At 34.7% G+C, this 14631-nt stretch overlaps 31 non-coding genes across 31 annotated transcripts; all 31 read left to right on the top strand.

The window, feature by feature from the left end:
- Positions 1–85: 85 nt before the first annotated feature.
- trnal-caa (transfer RNA leucine (anticodon CAA)) lies at positions 86–196 on the top strand. The gene is made up of 2 exons: positions 86–123; positions 151–196. It is a non-coding gene; the product is annotated as a tRNA-Leu (tRNA).
- Positions 197–545: 349 nt separating this feature from the next.
- On the top strand, positions 546–656 carry trnal-caa (transfer RNA leucine (anticodon CAA)). The gene is made up of 2 exons: positions 546–583; positions 611–656. It is a non-coding gene; the product is annotated as a tRNA-Leu (tRNA).
- A 348-nt stretch (positions 657–1004) lies between these two features.
- trnal-caa (transfer RNA leucine (anticodon CAA)) lies at positions 1005–1115 on the top strand. The gene is made up of 2 exons: positions 1005–1042; positions 1070–1115. It is a non-coding gene; the product is annotated as a tRNA-Leu (tRNA).
- Positions 1116–1913: 798 nt separating this feature from the next.
- trnal-caa (transfer RNA leucine (anticodon CAA)) lies at positions 1914–2025 on the top strand. The gene is made up of 2 exons: positions 1914–1951; positions 1980–2025. It is a non-coding gene; the product is annotated as a tRNA-Leu (tRNA).
- A 346-nt stretch (positions 2026–2371) lies between these two features.
- trnal-caa (transfer RNA leucine (anticodon CAA)) lies at positions 2372–2482 on the top strand. The gene is made up of 2 exons: positions 2372–2409; positions 2437–2482. It is a non-coding gene; the product is annotated as a tRNA-Leu (tRNA).
- Positions 2483–2819: 337 nt separating this feature from the next.
- Positions 2820–2930, top strand: trnal-caa (transfer RNA leucine (anticodon CAA)). Its single transcript has 2 exons — positions 2820–2857; positions 2885–2930. It is a non-coding gene; the product is annotated as a tRNA-Leu (tRNA).
- Positions 2931–3268: 338 nt separating this feature from the next.
- Positions 3269–3380, top strand: trnal-caa (transfer RNA leucine (anticodon CAA)). Its single transcript has 2 exons — positions 3269–3306; positions 3335–3380. It is a non-coding gene; the product is annotated as a tRNA-Leu (tRNA).
- Positions 3381–3726: 346 nt separating this feature from the next.
- Positions 3727–3837, top strand: trnal-caa (transfer RNA leucine (anticodon CAA)). Its single transcript has 2 exons — positions 3727–3764; positions 3792–3837. It is a non-coding gene; the product is annotated as a tRNA-Leu (tRNA).
- A 337-nt stretch (positions 3838–4174) lies between these two features.
- trnal-caa (transfer RNA leucine (anticodon CAA)) lies at positions 4175–4285 on the top strand. Its single transcript has 2 exons — positions 4175–4212; positions 4240–4285. It is a non-coding gene; the product is annotated as a tRNA-Leu (tRNA).
- Positions 4286–4623: 338 nt separating this feature from the next.
- On the top strand, positions 4624–4735 carry trnal-caa (transfer RNA leucine (anticodon CAA)). The gene is made up of 2 exons: positions 4624–4661; positions 4690–4735. It is a non-coding gene; the product is annotated as a tRNA-Leu (tRNA).
- Positions 4736–5081: 346 nt separating this feature from the next.
- On the top strand, positions 5082–5192 carry trnal-caa (transfer RNA leucine (anticodon CAA)). Its single transcript has 2 exons — positions 5082–5119; positions 5147–5192. It is a non-coding gene; the product is annotated as a tRNA-Leu (tRNA).
- A 337-nt stretch (positions 5193–5529) lies between these two features.
- On the top strand, positions 5530–5640 carry trnal-caa (transfer RNA leucine (anticodon CAA)). Its single transcript has 2 exons — positions 5530–5567; positions 5595–5640. It is a non-coding gene; the product is annotated as a tRNA-Leu (tRNA).
- A 338-nt stretch (positions 5641–5978) lies between these two features.
- On the top strand, positions 5979–6090 carry trnal-caa (transfer RNA leucine (anticodon CAA)). The gene is made up of 2 exons: positions 5979–6016; positions 6045–6090. It is a non-coding gene; the product is annotated as a tRNA-Leu (tRNA).
- Positions 6091–6436: 346 nt separating this feature from the next.
- trnal-caa (transfer RNA leucine (anticodon CAA)) lies at positions 6437–6547 on the top strand. Its single transcript has 2 exons — positions 6437–6474; positions 6502–6547. It is a non-coding gene; the product is annotated as a tRNA-Leu (tRNA).
- A 346-nt stretch (positions 6548–6893) lies between these two features.
- Positions 6894–7004, top strand: trnal-caa (transfer RNA leucine (anticodon CAA)). Its single transcript has 2 exons — positions 6894–6931; positions 6959–7004. It is a non-coding gene; the product is annotated as a tRNA-Leu (tRNA).
- A 346-nt stretch (positions 7005–7350) lies between these two features.
- Positions 7351–7461, top strand: trnal-caa (transfer RNA leucine (anticodon CAA)). Its single transcript has 2 exons — positions 7351–7388; positions 7416–7461. It is a non-coding gene; the product is annotated as a tRNA-Leu (tRNA).
- Positions 7462–7799: 338 nt separating this feature from the next.
- trnal-caa (transfer RNA leucine (anticodon CAA)) lies at positions 7800–7911 on the top strand. The gene is made up of 2 exons: positions 7800–7837; positions 7866–7911. It is a non-coding gene; the product is annotated as a tRNA-Leu (tRNA).
- A 346-nt stretch (positions 7912–8257) lies between these two features.
- trnal-caa (transfer RNA leucine (anticodon CAA)) lies at positions 8258–8368 on the top strand. The gene is made up of 2 exons: positions 8258–8295; positions 8323–8368. It is a non-coding gene; the product is annotated as a tRNA-Leu (tRNA).
- Positions 8369–8714: 346 nt separating this feature from the next.
- trnal-caa (transfer RNA leucine (anticodon CAA)) lies at positions 8715–8825 on the top strand. The gene is made up of 2 exons: positions 8715–8752; positions 8780–8825. It is a non-coding gene; the product is annotated as a tRNA-Leu (tRNA).
- A 346-nt stretch (positions 8826–9171) lies between these two features.
- trnal-caa (transfer RNA leucine (anticodon CAA)) lies at positions 9172–9282 on the top strand. The gene is made up of 2 exons: positions 9172–9209; positions 9237–9282. It is a non-coding gene; the product is annotated as a tRNA-Leu (tRNA).
- Positions 9283–9620: 338 nt separating this feature from the next.
- trnal-caa (transfer RNA leucine (anticodon CAA)) lies at positions 9621–9732 on the top strand. The gene is made up of 2 exons: positions 9621–9658; positions 9687–9732. It is a non-coding gene; the product is annotated as a tRNA-Leu (tRNA).
- A 346-nt stretch (positions 9733–10078) lies between these two features.
- On the top strand, positions 10079–10189 carry trnal-caa (transfer RNA leucine (anticodon CAA)). Its single transcript has 2 exons — positions 10079–10116; positions 10144–10189. It is a non-coding gene; the product is annotated as a tRNA-Leu (tRNA).
- A 346-nt stretch (positions 10190–10535) lies between these two features.
- Positions 10536–10646, top strand: trnal-caa (transfer RNA leucine (anticodon CAA)). Its single transcript has 2 exons — positions 10536–10573; positions 10601–10646. It is a non-coding gene; the product is annotated as a tRNA-Leu (tRNA).
- A 350-nt stretch (positions 10647–10996) lies between these two features.
- Positions 10997–11108, top strand: trnal-caa (transfer RNA leucine (anticodon CAA)). The gene is made up of 2 exons: positions 10997–11034; positions 11063–11108. It is a non-coding gene; the product is annotated as a tRNA-Leu (tRNA).
- Positions 11109–11454: 346 nt separating this feature from the next.
- On the top strand, positions 11455–11565 carry trnal-caa (transfer RNA leucine (anticodon CAA)). The gene is made up of 2 exons: positions 11455–11492; positions 11531–11565. It is a non-coding gene; the product is annotated as a tRNA-Leu (tRNA).
- Positions 11566–11902: 337 nt separating this feature from the next.
- Positions 11903–12013, top strand: trnal-uaa (transfer RNA leucine (anticodon UAA)). Its single transcript has 2 exons — positions 11903–11940; positions 11968–12013. It is a non-coding gene; the product is annotated as a tRNA-Leu (tRNA).
- A 346-nt stretch (positions 12014–12359) lies between these two features.
- trnal-caa (transfer RNA leucine (anticodon CAA)) lies at positions 12360–12470 on the top strand. The gene is made up of 2 exons: positions 12360–12397; positions 12425–12470. It is a non-coding gene; the product is annotated as a tRNA-Leu (tRNA).
- Positions 12471–12816: 346 nt separating this feature from the next.
- Positions 12817–12927, top strand: trnal-caa (transfer RNA leucine (anticodon CAA)). The gene is made up of 2 exons: positions 12817–12854; positions 12882–12927. It is a non-coding gene; the product is annotated as a tRNA-Leu (tRNA).
- Positions 12928–13277: 350 nt separating this feature from the next.
- On the top strand, positions 13278–13389 carry trnal-caa (transfer RNA leucine (anticodon CAA)). Its single transcript has 2 exons — positions 13278–13315; positions 13344–13389. It is a non-coding gene; the product is annotated as a tRNA-Leu (tRNA).
- Positions 13390–13735: 346 nt separating this feature from the next.
- On the top strand, positions 13736–13846 carry trnal-uaa (transfer RNA leucine (anticodon UAA)). The gene is made up of 2 exons: positions 13736–13773; positions 13812–13846. It is a non-coding gene; the product is annotated as a tRNA-Leu (tRNA).
- Positions 13847–14197: 351 nt separating this feature from the next.
- On the top strand, positions 14198–14309 carry trnal-caa (transfer RNA leucine (anticodon CAA)). The gene is made up of 2 exons: positions 14198–14235; positions 14264–14309. It is a non-coding gene; the product is annotated as a tRNA-Leu (tRNA).
- The last annotated feature ends 322 nt before the right edge of the window (positions 14310–14631 follow it).

The following is a 14631-nucleotide window of genomic DNA, read 5'->3' as shown; positions in this document are numbered from 1 at the left end:
CTTAAGTTCTGCATGTTTCATCGGACATAGCAAACCATATGTTACAGAATCGTGAAAAACATATGAATTTTAAGCTTTCATAGTTGTCAGGATGGCCGAGTGGTCTAAGGTGCCAGACTCAAAGTGAGAAGACTTCCTGGTTGTCAGCTGTTCTGGTCTCCAATTGGAGGCGAGGGTTCAAATCCCTCTTCTGACAAAGATTTTGCCTACAAATGTAGCTTTTCATCTACACCAAGAATTTCTCCAAATGGAGAAAGTAAAACACATTAACAGTGATGAAAAGTTTGATATATGTCATAATTTGAGAACAGAAAACAAATGAAACGTTAATAATCATTCTTTACAGGTCATCATAAGCCTAGCTTACAATTCACTCACTTATGTAAACTCATTTAAAAAAAAAGTTTTTACAATATCTTTCTTTAGATTTTAGCATTTTTTTGTTTTCTGTTCTTTGTATCTTAAGTTCTGCATGTTTCATCGGACATAGCAAACCATATGTTACAGAATCGTGAAAAACATATGAATTTTAAGCTTTCATAGTTGTCAGGATGGCCGAGTGGTCTAAGGTGCCAGACTCAATGTGAGAAGACTTCCTGGTTGTCGGCTGTTCTGGTCTCCAATTGGAGGCGAGGGTTCAAATCCCTCTTCTGACAAAGATTTTGCCTACAAATGTAGCTTTTCATCTACACCAAGAATTTCTCCAAATGGAGAAAGTAAAACACATTAACAGTGATGAAAAGTTTGATATATGTCATAATTTGAGAACAGAAAACAAATGAAACGTTAATAATCATTCTTTACAGGTCATCATAAGCCTAGCTTACAATTCACTCACTTACGCAAACTCCTTTAAAAAAATGTTTTTACAATATCTTTCTTTAGATTTTAGCATTTTTTTGTTTTCTGTTCTTTGTATCTTAAGTTCTGCATGTTTCATCGGACATAGCAAACCATATGTTACAGAATCGTGAAAAACAAATGAATTTTAAGCTTTCATAGTTGTCAGGATGGTCGAGTGGTCTAAGGTGCCAGACTCAAAGTGAGAAGACTTCCTGGTTGTCGGCTGTTCTGGTCTCCAATTGGAGGCGAGGGTTCAAATCCCTCTTCTGACAAAGATTTTGCCTACAAATGTAGCTTTTCATCTACTCCAAATGGAGAAAGTAAAACACATTAACAGTGATGAAAAGTTTGATATATGTCATAATTTGAGAACAGAAAACAAATGAAACGTTAATAATCATTCTTTACAGGTCATCATAAGCCTAGCTTACAATTCACTCACTTATGTAAACTCATTTAAAAAAAATGTTTTTACAATATCTTTCTTTAGATTTTAGCATTTTTTGTTTTCTGTTCTTTGTATCTTAAGTTCTGCATGTTTCCATCGGACATATTAAACCATATGTTACAGAATCGTGAAAAACATATGAATTTTAAGGTTTCATAGTTGTCAGGATGGCCGAGTGGTCTAAGGTGCCAGACTCAAAGGGAGAAGACTTCCTGGTTGTCGGCTGTTCTGGTCTCCAATTGGAGGCGAGCGTTCAAATTTCTCTTCTGACAAAGATTTTGCCTACAAATGTAGCTTTTCATCTACACCAAGAATTTCTCCAAATGGAGAAAGTAAAACACATTAACAGTGATGAAAAGTTTGATATATGTCATAATTTGAGAACAGAAAACAAATGAAACGTTAATAATCATTCTTTACAGGTCATCATAAGCCTAGCTTACAATTCACTCACTTATGTAAACTCATTTAAAAAAAATGTTTTTACAATATCTTTCTTTAGATTTTAGCATTTTTTTGTTTTCTGTTCTTTGTATCTTAAGTTCTGCATGTTTCCATCGGACATATTAAACCTTATGTTACAGAATTGTGAAAAACATCTGAATTTTAAGGTTTCATAGTTGTCAGGATGGCCGAGTGGTCTAAGGCGCCAGACTCAAGGTGAGAATCCTTCCTGGTTGTGCGGGAGTTCTGGTCTCCGATTGGAGGCGAGGGTTCAAATCCCTCTTCTGACAGAGATTTTGCCTAAAAAAGTAGCTTTTCATTTACATCGAGAATTTCTCCATATGGAGAAAGTAAAACACATGAACACTGATGAATTTGTATAGATGTCATAATTTGAGAACAGAAAACAAATGAAACGATAATAATCGTTTGATACAGGTCATCATAAGCCTAGCTTATAATTCACTCACTTACGCAAACTCCTTTAAAAAAATGTTTTTACAATATCTTTCTTTAGATTTTAGCATTTTTTTGTTTTCTGTTCTTTGTATCTTAAGTTCTGCATGTTTCATCGGACATAGCAAACCATATGTTACAGAATCGTGAAAAACAAATGAATTTTAAGCTTTCATAGTTGTCAGGATGGCCGAGTGGTCTAAGGTGCCAGACTCAAAGTGAGAAGACTTCCTGGTTGTCGGCTGTTCTGGTCTCCAATTGGAGGCGAGGGTTCAAATCCCTCTTCTGACAAAGATTTTGCCTACAAATGTAGCTTTTCATCTACTCCAAATGGAGAAAGTAAAACACATTAACAGTGATGAAAAGTTTGATATATGTCATAATTTGAGAACAGAAAACAAATGAAACGTTAATAATCATTCTTTACAGGTCATCATAAGCCTAGCTTACAATTCACTCACTTATGTAAACTCATTTAAAAAAAATGTTTTTACAATATCTTTCTTTAGATTTTAGCATTTTTTTGTTTTCTGTTCTTTGTATCTTAAGTTCTGCATGTTTCATCGGACATAGCAAACCATATGTTACAGAATCGTGAAAAACAAATGAATTTTAAGCTTTCATAGTTGTCAGGATGGCCGAGTGGTCTAAGGTGCCAGACTCAAAGTGAGAAGACTTCCTGGTTGTCGGCTGTTCTGGTCTCCAATTGGAGGCGAGGGTTCAAATCCCTCTTCTGACAAAGATTTTGCCTACAAATGTAGCTTTTCATCTACTCCAAATGGAGAAAGTAAAACACATTAACAGTGATGAAAAGTTTGATATATGTCATAATTTGAGAACAGAAAACAAATGAAACGTTAATAATCATTCTTTACAGGTCATCATAAGCCTAGCTTACAATTCACTCACTTATGTAAACTCATTTAAAAAAAATGTTTTTACAATATCTTTCTTTAGATTTTAGCATTTTTTTGTTTTCTGTTCTTTGTATCTTAAGTTCTGCATGTTTCCATCGGACATATTAAACCTTATGTTACAGAATTGTGAAAAACATCTGAATTTTAAGGTTTCATAGTTGTCAGGATGGCCGAGTGGTCTAAGGCGCCAGACTCAAGGTGAGAATCCTTCCTGGTTGTGCGGGAGTTCTGGTCTCCGATTGGAGGCGAGGGTTCAAATCCCTCTTCTGACAGAGATTTTGCCTAAAAAAGTAGCTTTTCATTTACATCGAGAATTTCTCCATATGGAGAAAGTAAAACACATGAACACTGATGAATTTGTATAGATGTCATAATTTGAGAACAGAAAACAAATGAAACGATAATAATCGTTTGATACAGGTCATCATAAGCCTAGCTTATAATTCACTCACTTACGCAAACTCCTTTAAAAAAATGTTTTTACAATATCTTTCTTTAGATTTTAGCATTTTTTTGTTTTCTGTTCTTTGTATCTTAAGTTCTGCATGTTTCATCGGACATAGCAAACCATATGTTACAGAATCGTGAAAAACAAATGAATTTTAAGCTTTCATAGTTGTCAGGATGGCCGAGTGGTCTAAGGTGCCAGACTCAAAGTGAGAAGACTTCCTGGTTGTCGGCTGTTCTGGTCTCCAATTGGAGGCGAGGGTTCAAATCCCTCTTCTGACAAAGATTTTGCCTACAAATGTAGCTTTTCATCTACTCCAAATGGAGAAAGTAAAACACATTAACAGTGATGAAAAGTTTGATATATGTCATAATTTGAGAACAGAAAACAAATGAAACGTTAATAATCATTCTTTACAGGTCATCATAAGCCTAGCTTACAATTCACTCACTTATGTAAACTCATTTAAAAAAAATGTTTTTACAATATCTTTCTTTAGATTTTAGCATTTTTTTGTTTTCTGTTCTTTGTATCTTAAGTTCTGCATGTTTCATCGGACATAGCAAACCATATGTTACAGAATCGTGAAAAACAAATGAATTTTAAGCTTTCATAGTTGTCAGGATGGCCGAGTGGTCTAAGGTGCCAGACTCAAAGTGAGAAGACTTCCTGGTTGTCGGCTGTTCTGGTCTCCAATTGGAGGCGAGGGTTCAAATCCCTCTTCTGACAAAGATTTTGCCTACAAATGTAGCTTTTCATCTACTCCAAATGGAGAAAGTAAAACACATTAACAGTGATGAAAAGTTTGATATATGTCATAATTTGAGAACAGAAAACAAATGAAACGTTAATAATCATTCTTTACAGGTCATCATAAGCCTAGCTTACAATTCACTCACTTATGTAAACTCATTTAAAAAAAATGTTTTTACAATATCTTTCTTTAGATTTTAGCATTTTTTTGTTTTCTGTTCTTTGTATCTTAAGTTCTGCATGTTTCCATCGGACATATTAAACCTTATGTTACAGAATTGTGAAAAACATCTGAATTTTAAGGTTTCATAGTTGTCAGGATGGCCGAGTGGTCTAAGGCGCCAGACTCAAGGTGAGAATCCTTCCTGGTTGTGCGGGAGTTCTGGTCTCCGATTGGAGGCGAGGGTTCAAATCCCTCTTCTGACAGAGATTTTGCCTAAAAAAGTAGCTTTTCATTTACATCGAGAATTTCTCCATATGGAGAAAGTAAAACACATGAACACTGATGAATTTGTATAGATGTCATAATTTGAGAACAGAAAACAAATGAAACGATAATAATCGTTTGATACAGGTCATCATAAGCCTAGCTTATAATTCACTCACTTACGCAAACTCCTTTAAAAAAATGTTTTTACAATATCTTTCTTTAGATTTTAGCATTTTTTTGTTTTCTGTTCTTTGTATCTTAAGTTCTGCATGTTTCATCGGACATAGCAAACCATATGTTACAGAATCGTGAAAAACAAATGAATTTTAAGCTTTCATAGTTGTCAGGATGGCCGAGTGGTCTAAGGTGCCAGACTCAAAGTGAGAAGACTTCCTGGTTGTCGGCTGTTCTGGTCTCCAATTGGAGGCGAGGGTTCAAATCCCTCTTCTGACAAAGATTTTGCCTACAAATGTAGCTTTTCATCTACTCCAAATGGAGAAAGTAAAACACATTAACAGTGATGAAAAGTTTGATATATGTCATAATTTGAGAACAGAAAACAAATGAAACGTTAATAATCATTCTTTACAGGTCATCATAAGCCTAGCTTACAATTCACTCACTTATGTAAACTCATTTTAAAAAAATGTTTTTACAATATCTTTCTTTAGATTTTAGCATTTTTTTGTTTTCTGTTCTTTGTATCTTAAGTTCTGCATGTTTCATCGGACATAGCAAACCATATGTTACAGAATCGTGAAAAACAAATGAATTTTAAGCTTTCATAGTTGTCAGGATGGCCGAGTGGTCTAAGGTGCCAGACTCAAAGTGAGAAGACTTCCTGGTTGTCGGCTGTTCTGGTCTCCAATTGGAGGCGAGGGTTCAAATCCCTCTTCTGACAAAGATTTTGCCTACAAATGTAGCTTTTCATCTACTCCAAATGGAGAAAGTAAAACACATTAACAGTGATGAAAAGTTTGATATATGTCATAATTTGAGAACAGAAAACAAATGAAACGTTAATAATCATTCTTTACAGGTCATCATAAGCCTAGCTTACAATTCACTCACTTATGTAAACTCATTTAAAAAAATTGTTTTTACAATATCTTTCTTTAGATTTTAGCATTTTTTTGTTTTCTGTTCTTTGTATCTTAAGTTCTGCATGTTTCCATCGGACATATTAAACCTTATGTTACAGAATTGTGAAAAACATCTGAATTTTAAGGTTTCATAGCTGTCAGGATGGCCGAGTGGTCTAAGGCGCCAGACTCAAGGTGAGAAGCCTTCCTGGTTGTGCAGGAGTTCTGGTCTCCGATTGGAGGCGAGGGTTCAAATCCCTCTTCTGACAGAGATTTTGCCTAAAAAAGTAGCTTTTCATTTACATCGAGAATTTCTCCATATGGAGAAAGTAAAACACATGAACACTGATGAATTTGTATAGATGTCATAATTTGAGAACAGAAAACAAATGAAACGTTAATAAATGTTTGATACAGGTCATCATAAGCCTAGCTTATAATTCACTCACTTACGCAAACTCCTTTAAAAAAATGTTTTTACAATATCTTTCTTTAGATTTTAGCATTTTTTTGTTTTCTGTTCTTTGTATCTTAAGTTCTGCATGTTTCATCGGACATAGCAAACCATATGTTACAGAATTGTGAAAAACATATGAATTTTAAGGTTTCGTAGTTGTCAGGATGGCCGAGTGGTCTAAGGTGCCAGACTTAAAGTGAGAAGACTTCCTGGTTGTCGGCTGTTCTGGTCTCCGATTGGAGGCGAGGGTTCAAATCCCTCTTCTGACAGAGATTTTGCCTAAAAAAGTAGCTTTTCATTTACATCGAGAATTTCTCCATATGGAGAAAGTAAAACACATGAACACTGATGAATTTGTATAGATGTCATAATTTGAGAACAGAAAACAAATGAAATGTTAATAATCGTTTGATACAGGTCATCATAAGCCTAGCTTATAATTCACTCACTTACGCAAACTCCTTTAAAAAAATGTTTTTACAATATCTTTCTTTAGATTTTAGCATTTTTTTGTTTTCTGTTCTTTGTATCTTAAGTTCTGCATGTTTCATCGGACATAGCAAACCATATGTTACAGAATCGTGAAAAACATATGAATTTTAAGGTTTCATAGTTGTCAGGATGGCCGAGTGGTCTAAGGTGGCAGACTCAAAGTGAGAAGACTTCCTGGTTGTTGGCTGTTCTGGTCTCCAATTGGAGGCGAGGGATCAAATCCCTCTTCTGACAGAGATTTTGCCTAAAAAAGTAGCTTTTCATTTACATCGAGAATTTCTCCATATGGAGAAAGTAAAACACATGAACACTGATGAATTTGTATAGATGTCATAATTTGAGAACAGAAAACAAATGAAACTTTAATAATCGTTTGATACAGGTCATCATAAGCCTAGCTTATAATTCACTCACTTACGCAAACTCCTTTAAAAAAATGTTTTTACAATATCTTTCTTTAGATTTTAGCATTTTTTTGTTTTCTGTTCTTTGTATCTTAAGTTCTGCATGTTTCATCGGACATAGCAAACCATATGTTACAGAATCGTGAAAAACATATGAATTTTAAGCTTTCATAGTTGTCAGGATGGCCGAGTGGTCTAAGGTGCCAGACTCAAAGTGAGAAGACTTCCTGGTTGTCGGCTGTTCTGGTCTCCAATTGGAGGCGAGGGTTCAAATCCCTCTTCTGACAAAGATTTTGCCTACAAATGTAGCTTTTCATCTACTCCAAATGGAGAAAGTAAAACACATTAACAGTGATGAAAAGTTTGATATATGTCATAATTTGAGAACAGAAAACAAATGAAACGTTAATAATCATTCTTTACAGGTCATCATAAGCCTAGCTTACAATTCACTCACTTATGTAAACTCATTTAAAAAAATTGTTTTTACAATATCTTTCTTTAGATTTTAGCATTTTTTTGTTTTCTGTTCTTTGTATCTTAAGTTCTGCATGTTTCCATCGGACATATTAAACCTTATGTTACAGAATCGTGAAAAACATCTGAATTTTAAGGTTTCATAGCTGTCAGGATGGCCGAGTGGTCTAAGGCGCCAGACTCAAGGTGAGAAGCCTTCCTGGTTGTGCAGGAGTTCTGGTCTCCGATTGGAGGCGAGGGTTCAAATCCCTCTTCTGACAGAGATTTTGCCTAAAAAAGTAGCTTTTCATTTACATCGAGAATTTCTCCATATGGAGAAAGTAAAACACATGAACACTGATGAATTTGTATAGATGTCATAATTTGAGAACAGAAAACAAATGAAACGTTAATAAATGTTTGATACAGGTCATCATAAGCCTAGCTTATAATTCACTCACTTACGCAAACTCCTTTAAAAAAATGTTTTTACAATATCTTTCTTTAGATTTTAGCATTTTTTTGTTTTCTGTTCTTTGTATCTTAAGTTCTGCATGTTTCATCGGACATAGCAAACCATATGTTACAGAATTGTGAAAAACATATGAATTTTAAGGTTTCGTAGTTGTCAGGATGGCCGAGTGGTCTAAGGTGCCAGACTTAAAGTGAGAAGACTTCCTGGTTTTCGGCTGTTCTGGTCTCCGATTGGAGGCGAGGGTTCAAATCCCTCTTCTGACAGAGATTTTGCCTAAAAAAGTAGCTTTTCATTTACATCGAGAATTTCTCCATATGGAGAAAGTAAAACACATGAACACTGATGAATTTGTATAGATGTCATAATTTGAGAACAGAAAACAAATGAAATGTTAATAATCGTTTGATACAGGTCATCATAAGCCTAGCTTATAATTCACTCACTTACGCAAACTCCTTTAAAAAAATGTTTTTACAATATCTTTCTTTAGATTTTAGCATTTTTTTGTTTTCTGTTCTTTGTATCTTAAGTTCTGCATGTTTCATCGGACATAGCAAACCATATGTTACAGAATCGTGAAAAACATATGAATTTTAAGGTTTCATAGTTGTCAGGATGGCCGAGTGGTCTAAGGTGGCAGACTCAAAGTGAGAAGACTTCCTGGTTGTTGGCTGTTCTGGTCTCCAATTGGAGGCGAGGGATCAAATCCCTCTTCTGACAGAGATTTTGCCTAAAAAAGTAGCTTTTCATTTACATCGAGAATTTCTCCATATGGAGAAAGTAAAACACATGAACACTGATGAATTTGTATAGATGTCATAATTTGAGAACAGAAAACAAATGAAACTTTAATAATCGTTTGATACAGGTCATCATAAGCCTAGCTTATAATTCACTCACTTACGCAAACTCCTTTAAAAAAATGTTTTTACAATATCTTTCTTTAGATTTTAGCATTTTTTTGTTTTCTGTTCTTTGTATCTTAAGTTCTGCATGTTTCATCGGACATAGCAAACCATATGTTACAGAATCGTGAAAAACATATGAATTTTAAGCTTTCATAGTTGTCAGGATGGCCGAGTGGTCTAAGGTGCCAGACTCAAAGTGAGAAGACTTCCTGGTTGTCGGCTGTTCTGGTCTCCAGTTGGAGGCGAGGGTTCAAATCCCTCTTCTGACAAAGATTTTGCCTACAAATGTAGCTTTTCATCTACTCCAAATGGAGAAAGTAAAACACATTAACAGTGATGAAAAGTTTGATATATGTCATAATTTGAGAACAGAAAACAAATGAAACGTTAATAATCATTCTTTACAGGTCATCATAAGCCTAGCTTACAATTCACTCACTTATGTAAACTCATTTAAAAAAAATGTTTTTACAATATCTTTCTTTAGATTTTAGCATTTTTTTGTTTTCTGTTCTTTGTATCTTAAGTTCTGCATGTTTCCATCGGACATATTAAACCTTATGTTACAGAATTGTGAAAAACATCTGAATTTTAAGGTTTCATAGTTGTCAGGATGGCCGAGTGGTCTAAGGCGCCAGACTCAAGGTGAGAAGCCTTCCTGGTTGTGCGGGAGTTCTGGTCTCCGATTGGAGGCGAGGGTTCAAATCCCTCTTCTGACAGAGATTTTGCCTAAAAAAGTAGCTTTTCATTTACATCGAGAATTTCTCCATATGGAGAAAGTAAAACACATGAACACTGATGAATTTGTATAGATGTCATAATTTGAGAACAGAAAACAAATGAAAGGTTAATAATCGTTTGATACAGGTCATCATAAGCCTAGCTTATAATTCACTCACTTACGCAAACTCCTTTAAAAAAATGTTTTTACAATATCTTTCTTTAGATTTTAGCATTTTTTTGTTTTCTGTTCTTTGTATCTTAAGTTCTGCATGTTTCATCGGACATAGCAAACCATATGTTACAGAATTGTGAAAAACATATGAATTTTAAGGTTTCGTAGTTGTCAGGATGGCCGAGTGGTCTAAGGTGCCAGACTTAAAGTGAGAAGACTTCCTGGTTGTCGGCTGTTCTGGTCTCCGATTGGAGGCGAGGGTTCAAATCCCTCTTCTGACAGAGATTTTGCCTAAAAAAGTAGCTTTTCATTTACATCGAGAATTTCTCCATATGGAGAAAGTAAAACACATGAACACTCATGAATTTGTATAGATGTCATAATTTGAGAACAGAAAACAAATGAAACGTTAATAATCGTTTGATACAGGTCATCATAAGCCTAGCTTATAATTCACTCACTTACGCAAACTCCTTTAAAAAAATGTTTTTACAATATCTTTCTTTAGATTTTAGCATTTTTTTGTTTTCTGTTCTTTGTATCTTAAGTTCTGCGTGTTTCATCGGACATAGCAAACCATATGTTACAGAATCGTGAGAAACATATGAATTTTAAGGTTTCATAGTTGTCAGGATGGCCGAGTGGTCTAAGGTGCCAGACTCAAAGTGAGAAGACTTCCTGGTTGTCGGCTGTTCTGGTCTCCAATTGGAGGCGAGGGTTCAAATCCCTCTTCTGACAAAGATTTTGCCTACAAATGTAGCTTTTCATCTACACCAAGAATTTCTCCAAATGGAGAAAGTAAAACACATTAACAGTGATGAAAAGTTTGATATATGTCATAATTTGAGAACAGAAAACAAATGAAACGTTAATAATAATTCTTTACAGGTCATCATAAGCCTAGCTTACAATTCACTCACTTATGTAAACTCATTTAAAAAAAATGTTTTTACAATATCTTTCTTTAGATTTTAGCATTTTTTTGTTTTCTGTTCTTTGTATCTTAAGTTCTGCATGTTTCCATCGGACATATTAAACCTTATGTTACAGAATTGTGAAAAACATCTGAATTTTAAGGTTTCATAGTTGTCAGGATGGCCGAGTGGTCTAAGTCGCCAGACTCAAGGTGAGAAGCCTTCCTGGTTGTGCGGGAGTTCTGGTCTCCGATTGGAGGCGAGGGTTCAAATCCCTCTTCTGACACAGATTTTGCCTAAAAAAGTAGCTTTTCATTTACATCGAGAATTTCTCCATATGGAGAAAGTAAAACACATGAACACTGATGAATTTGTATAGATGTCATAATTTGAGAACAGAAAACAAATGAAACGATAATAATCGTTTGATACAGGTCATCATAAGCCTAGCTTATAATTCACTCACTTACGCAAACTCCTTTAAAAAAATGTTTTTACAATATCTTTCTTTAGATTTTAGCATTTTTTTGTTTTCTGTTCTTTGTATCTTAAGTTCTGCATGTTTCATCGGACATAGCAAACCATATGTTACAGAATCGTGAAAAACAAATGAATTTTAAGCTTTCATAGTTGTCAGGATGGCCGAGTGGTCTAAGGTGCCAGACTCAAAGTGAGAAGACTTCCTGGTTGTCAGCTGTTCAGGTCTAAAATTGGAGGCGAGGGTTCAAATCCCTCTTCTGACAAAGATTTTGCCTACAAATGTAGCTTTTCATCTACTCCAAATGGAGAAAGTAAAACACATTAACAGTGATGAAAAGTTTGATATATGTCATAATTTGAGAACAGAAAACAAATGAAACGTTAATAATCATTCTTTACAGGTCATCATAAGCCTAGCTTACAATTCACTCACTTATGTAAACTCATTTAAAAAAAATGTTTTTACAATATCTTTCTTTAGATTTTAGCATTTTTTTGTTTTCTGTTCTTTGTATCTTAAGTTCTGCATGTTTCATCGGACATAGCAAACCATATGTTACAGAATCGTGAAAAACAAATGAATTTTAAGCTTTCATAGTTGTCAGGATGGCCGAGTGGTCTAAGGTGCCAGACTCAAAGTGAGAAGACTTCCTGGTTGTCGGCTGTTCTGGTCTCCAATTGGAGGCGAGGGTTCAAATCCCTCTTCTGACAGAGATTTTGCCTAAAAAAGTAGCTTTTCATTTACATCGAGAATTTCTCCATATGGAGAAAGTAAAACACATGAACACTGATGAATTTGTATAGATGTCATAATTTGAGAACAGAAAACAAATGAAAGCTTAATAATCGTTTGATACAGGTCATCATAAGCCTAGCTTATAATTCACTCACTTACGCAAACTCCTTTAAAAAAATGTTTTTACAATATCTTTCTTTAGATTTTAGCATTTTTTTGTTTTCTGTTCTTTGTATCTTAAGTTCTGCATGTTTCATCGGACATAGCAAACCATATGTTACAGAATTGTGAAAAACATATGAATTTTAAGGTTTCGTAGTTGTCAGGATGGCCGAGTGGTCTAAGGTGCCAGACTTAAAGTGAGAAGACTTCCTGGTTGTCGGCTGTTCTGGTCTCCGATTGGAGGCGAGGGTTCAAATCCCTCTTCTGACAGAGATTTTGCCTAAAAAAGTAGCTTTTCATTTACATCGAGAATTTCTCCATATGGAGAAAGTAAAACACATGAACACTGATGAATTTGTATAGATGTCATAATTTGAGAACAGAAAACAAATGAAATGTTAATAATCGTTTGATACAGGTCATCATAAGCCTAGCTTATAATTCACTCACTTACGCAAACTCCTTTAAAAAAATGTTTTTACAATATCTTTCTTTAGATTTTAGCATTTTTTTGTTTTCTGTTCTTTGTATCTTAAGTTCTGCATGTTTCATCGGACATAGCAAACCATATGTTACAGAATCGTGAAAAACATATGAATTTTAAGGTTTCATAGTTGTCAGGATGGCCGAGTGGTCTAAGGTGGCAGACTCAAAGTGAGAAGACTTCCTGGTTGTTGGCTGTTCTGTTCTCCAATTGGAGGCGAGGGTTCAAATCCCTCTTCTGACAAAGATTTTGCCTACAAATGTAGCTTTTCATCTACACCAAGAATTTCTCCAAATGGAGAAAGTAAAACACATTAACAGTGATGAAAAGTTTGATATATGTCATAATTTGGGAACAGAAAACAAATGAAACGTTAATAATCATTCTTTACAGGTCATCATAAGCCTAGCTTACAATTCACTCACTTATGTAAACTCATTTAAAAAAAATGTTTTTACAATATCTTTCTTTAGATTTTAGCATTTTTTTGTTTTCTGTTCTTTGTATCTTAAGTTCTGCATGTTTCCATCGGACATATTAAACCTTATGTTACAGAATTGTGAAAAACATCTGAATTTTAAGGTTTCATAGTTGTCAGGATGGCCGAGTGGTATAAGGCGCCAGACTCAAGGTGAGAAGCCTTCCTGGTTGTGCGGGAGTTCTGGTCTCCGATTGGAGGCGAGGGATCAAATCCCTCTTCTGACAGAGATTTTGCCTAAAAAAGTAGCTTTTCATTTACATCGAGAATTTCTCCATATGGAGAAAGTAAAACACATGAACACTGATGAATTTGTATAGATGTCATAATTTGAGAACAGAAAACAAATGAAACGTTAATAATCGTTTGATACAGGTCATCATAAGCCTAGCTTATAATTCACTCACTTACGCAAACTCCTTTAAAAAAATGTTTTTACAATATCTTTCTTTAGATTTTAGCATTTTTTTGTTTTCTGTTCTTTGTATCTTAAGTTCTGCATGTTTCATCGGACATAGCAAACCATATGTTACAGAATCGTGAAAAACATATGAATTTTAAGCTTTCGTAGTTGTCAGGATGGCCGAGTGGTCTAAGGTGCCAGACTCAAAGTGAGAAGACTTCCTGGTTGTCGGCTGTGTTGGTCTACAATTGGAGACGAGGGTTCAAATCCCTCTTCTGACAAAGTTTTGGCCTACAAATGTAGCTTTTCATCTACACCAAGAATTTCTCCAAATGGAGAAAGTAAAACACATTAACAGTGATGAAAAGTTTGATATATGTCATAATTTGAGAACAGAAAACAAATGAAACGTTAATAATCATTCTTTACAGGTCATCATAAGCCTAGCTTACAATTCACTCACTTATGTAAACTCATTTAAAAAAAAATGTTTTTACAATATCTTTCTTTAGATTTTAGCATTTTTTTGTTTTCTGTTCTTTGTATCTTAAGTTCTGCATGTTTCCATCGGACATATTAAACCTTATGTTACAGAATCGTGAAAAACATCTGAATTTTAAGGTTTCATAGTTGTCAGGATGGCCGAGTGGTCTAAGGCGCCAGACTCAAGGTGAGAAGCCTTCCTGGTTGTGCGGGAGTTCTGGTCTCCGATTGGAGGCGAGGGATCAAATCCCTCTTCTGACAGAGATTTTGCCTAAAAAAGTAGCTTTTCATTTACATCGAGAATTTCTCCATATGGAGAAAGTAAAACACATGAACACTGATGAATTTGTATAGATGTCATAATTTGAGAACAGAAAACAAATGAAACGTTAATAATCGTTTGATACAGGTCATCATAAGCCTAGCTTATAATTCACTCACTTACGCAAACTCCTTTAAAAAAATGTTTTTACAATATCTTTCTTTAGATTTTAGCATTTTTTTGTTTTCTGTTCTTTGTATCTTAAGTTCTGCATGTTTCATCGGACATAGCAAACCATATGTTACAGAATCGTGAAAAACA

The sequence above is a fragment of the Salmo salar genome, chromosome 20, assembly GCF_965601325.2.
Source record: "Salmo salar chromosome 20, fSalSal1, whole genome shotgun sequence".
In the NCBI taxonomy this organism is placed as follows: Eukaryota; Metazoa; Chordata; class Actinopteri; order Salmoniformes; family Salmonidae; genus Salmo; species Salmo salar.
Note: the sequence above shows the minus strand (reverse complement) of the source record. Positions and strands in the feature narration are given on the sequence as shown.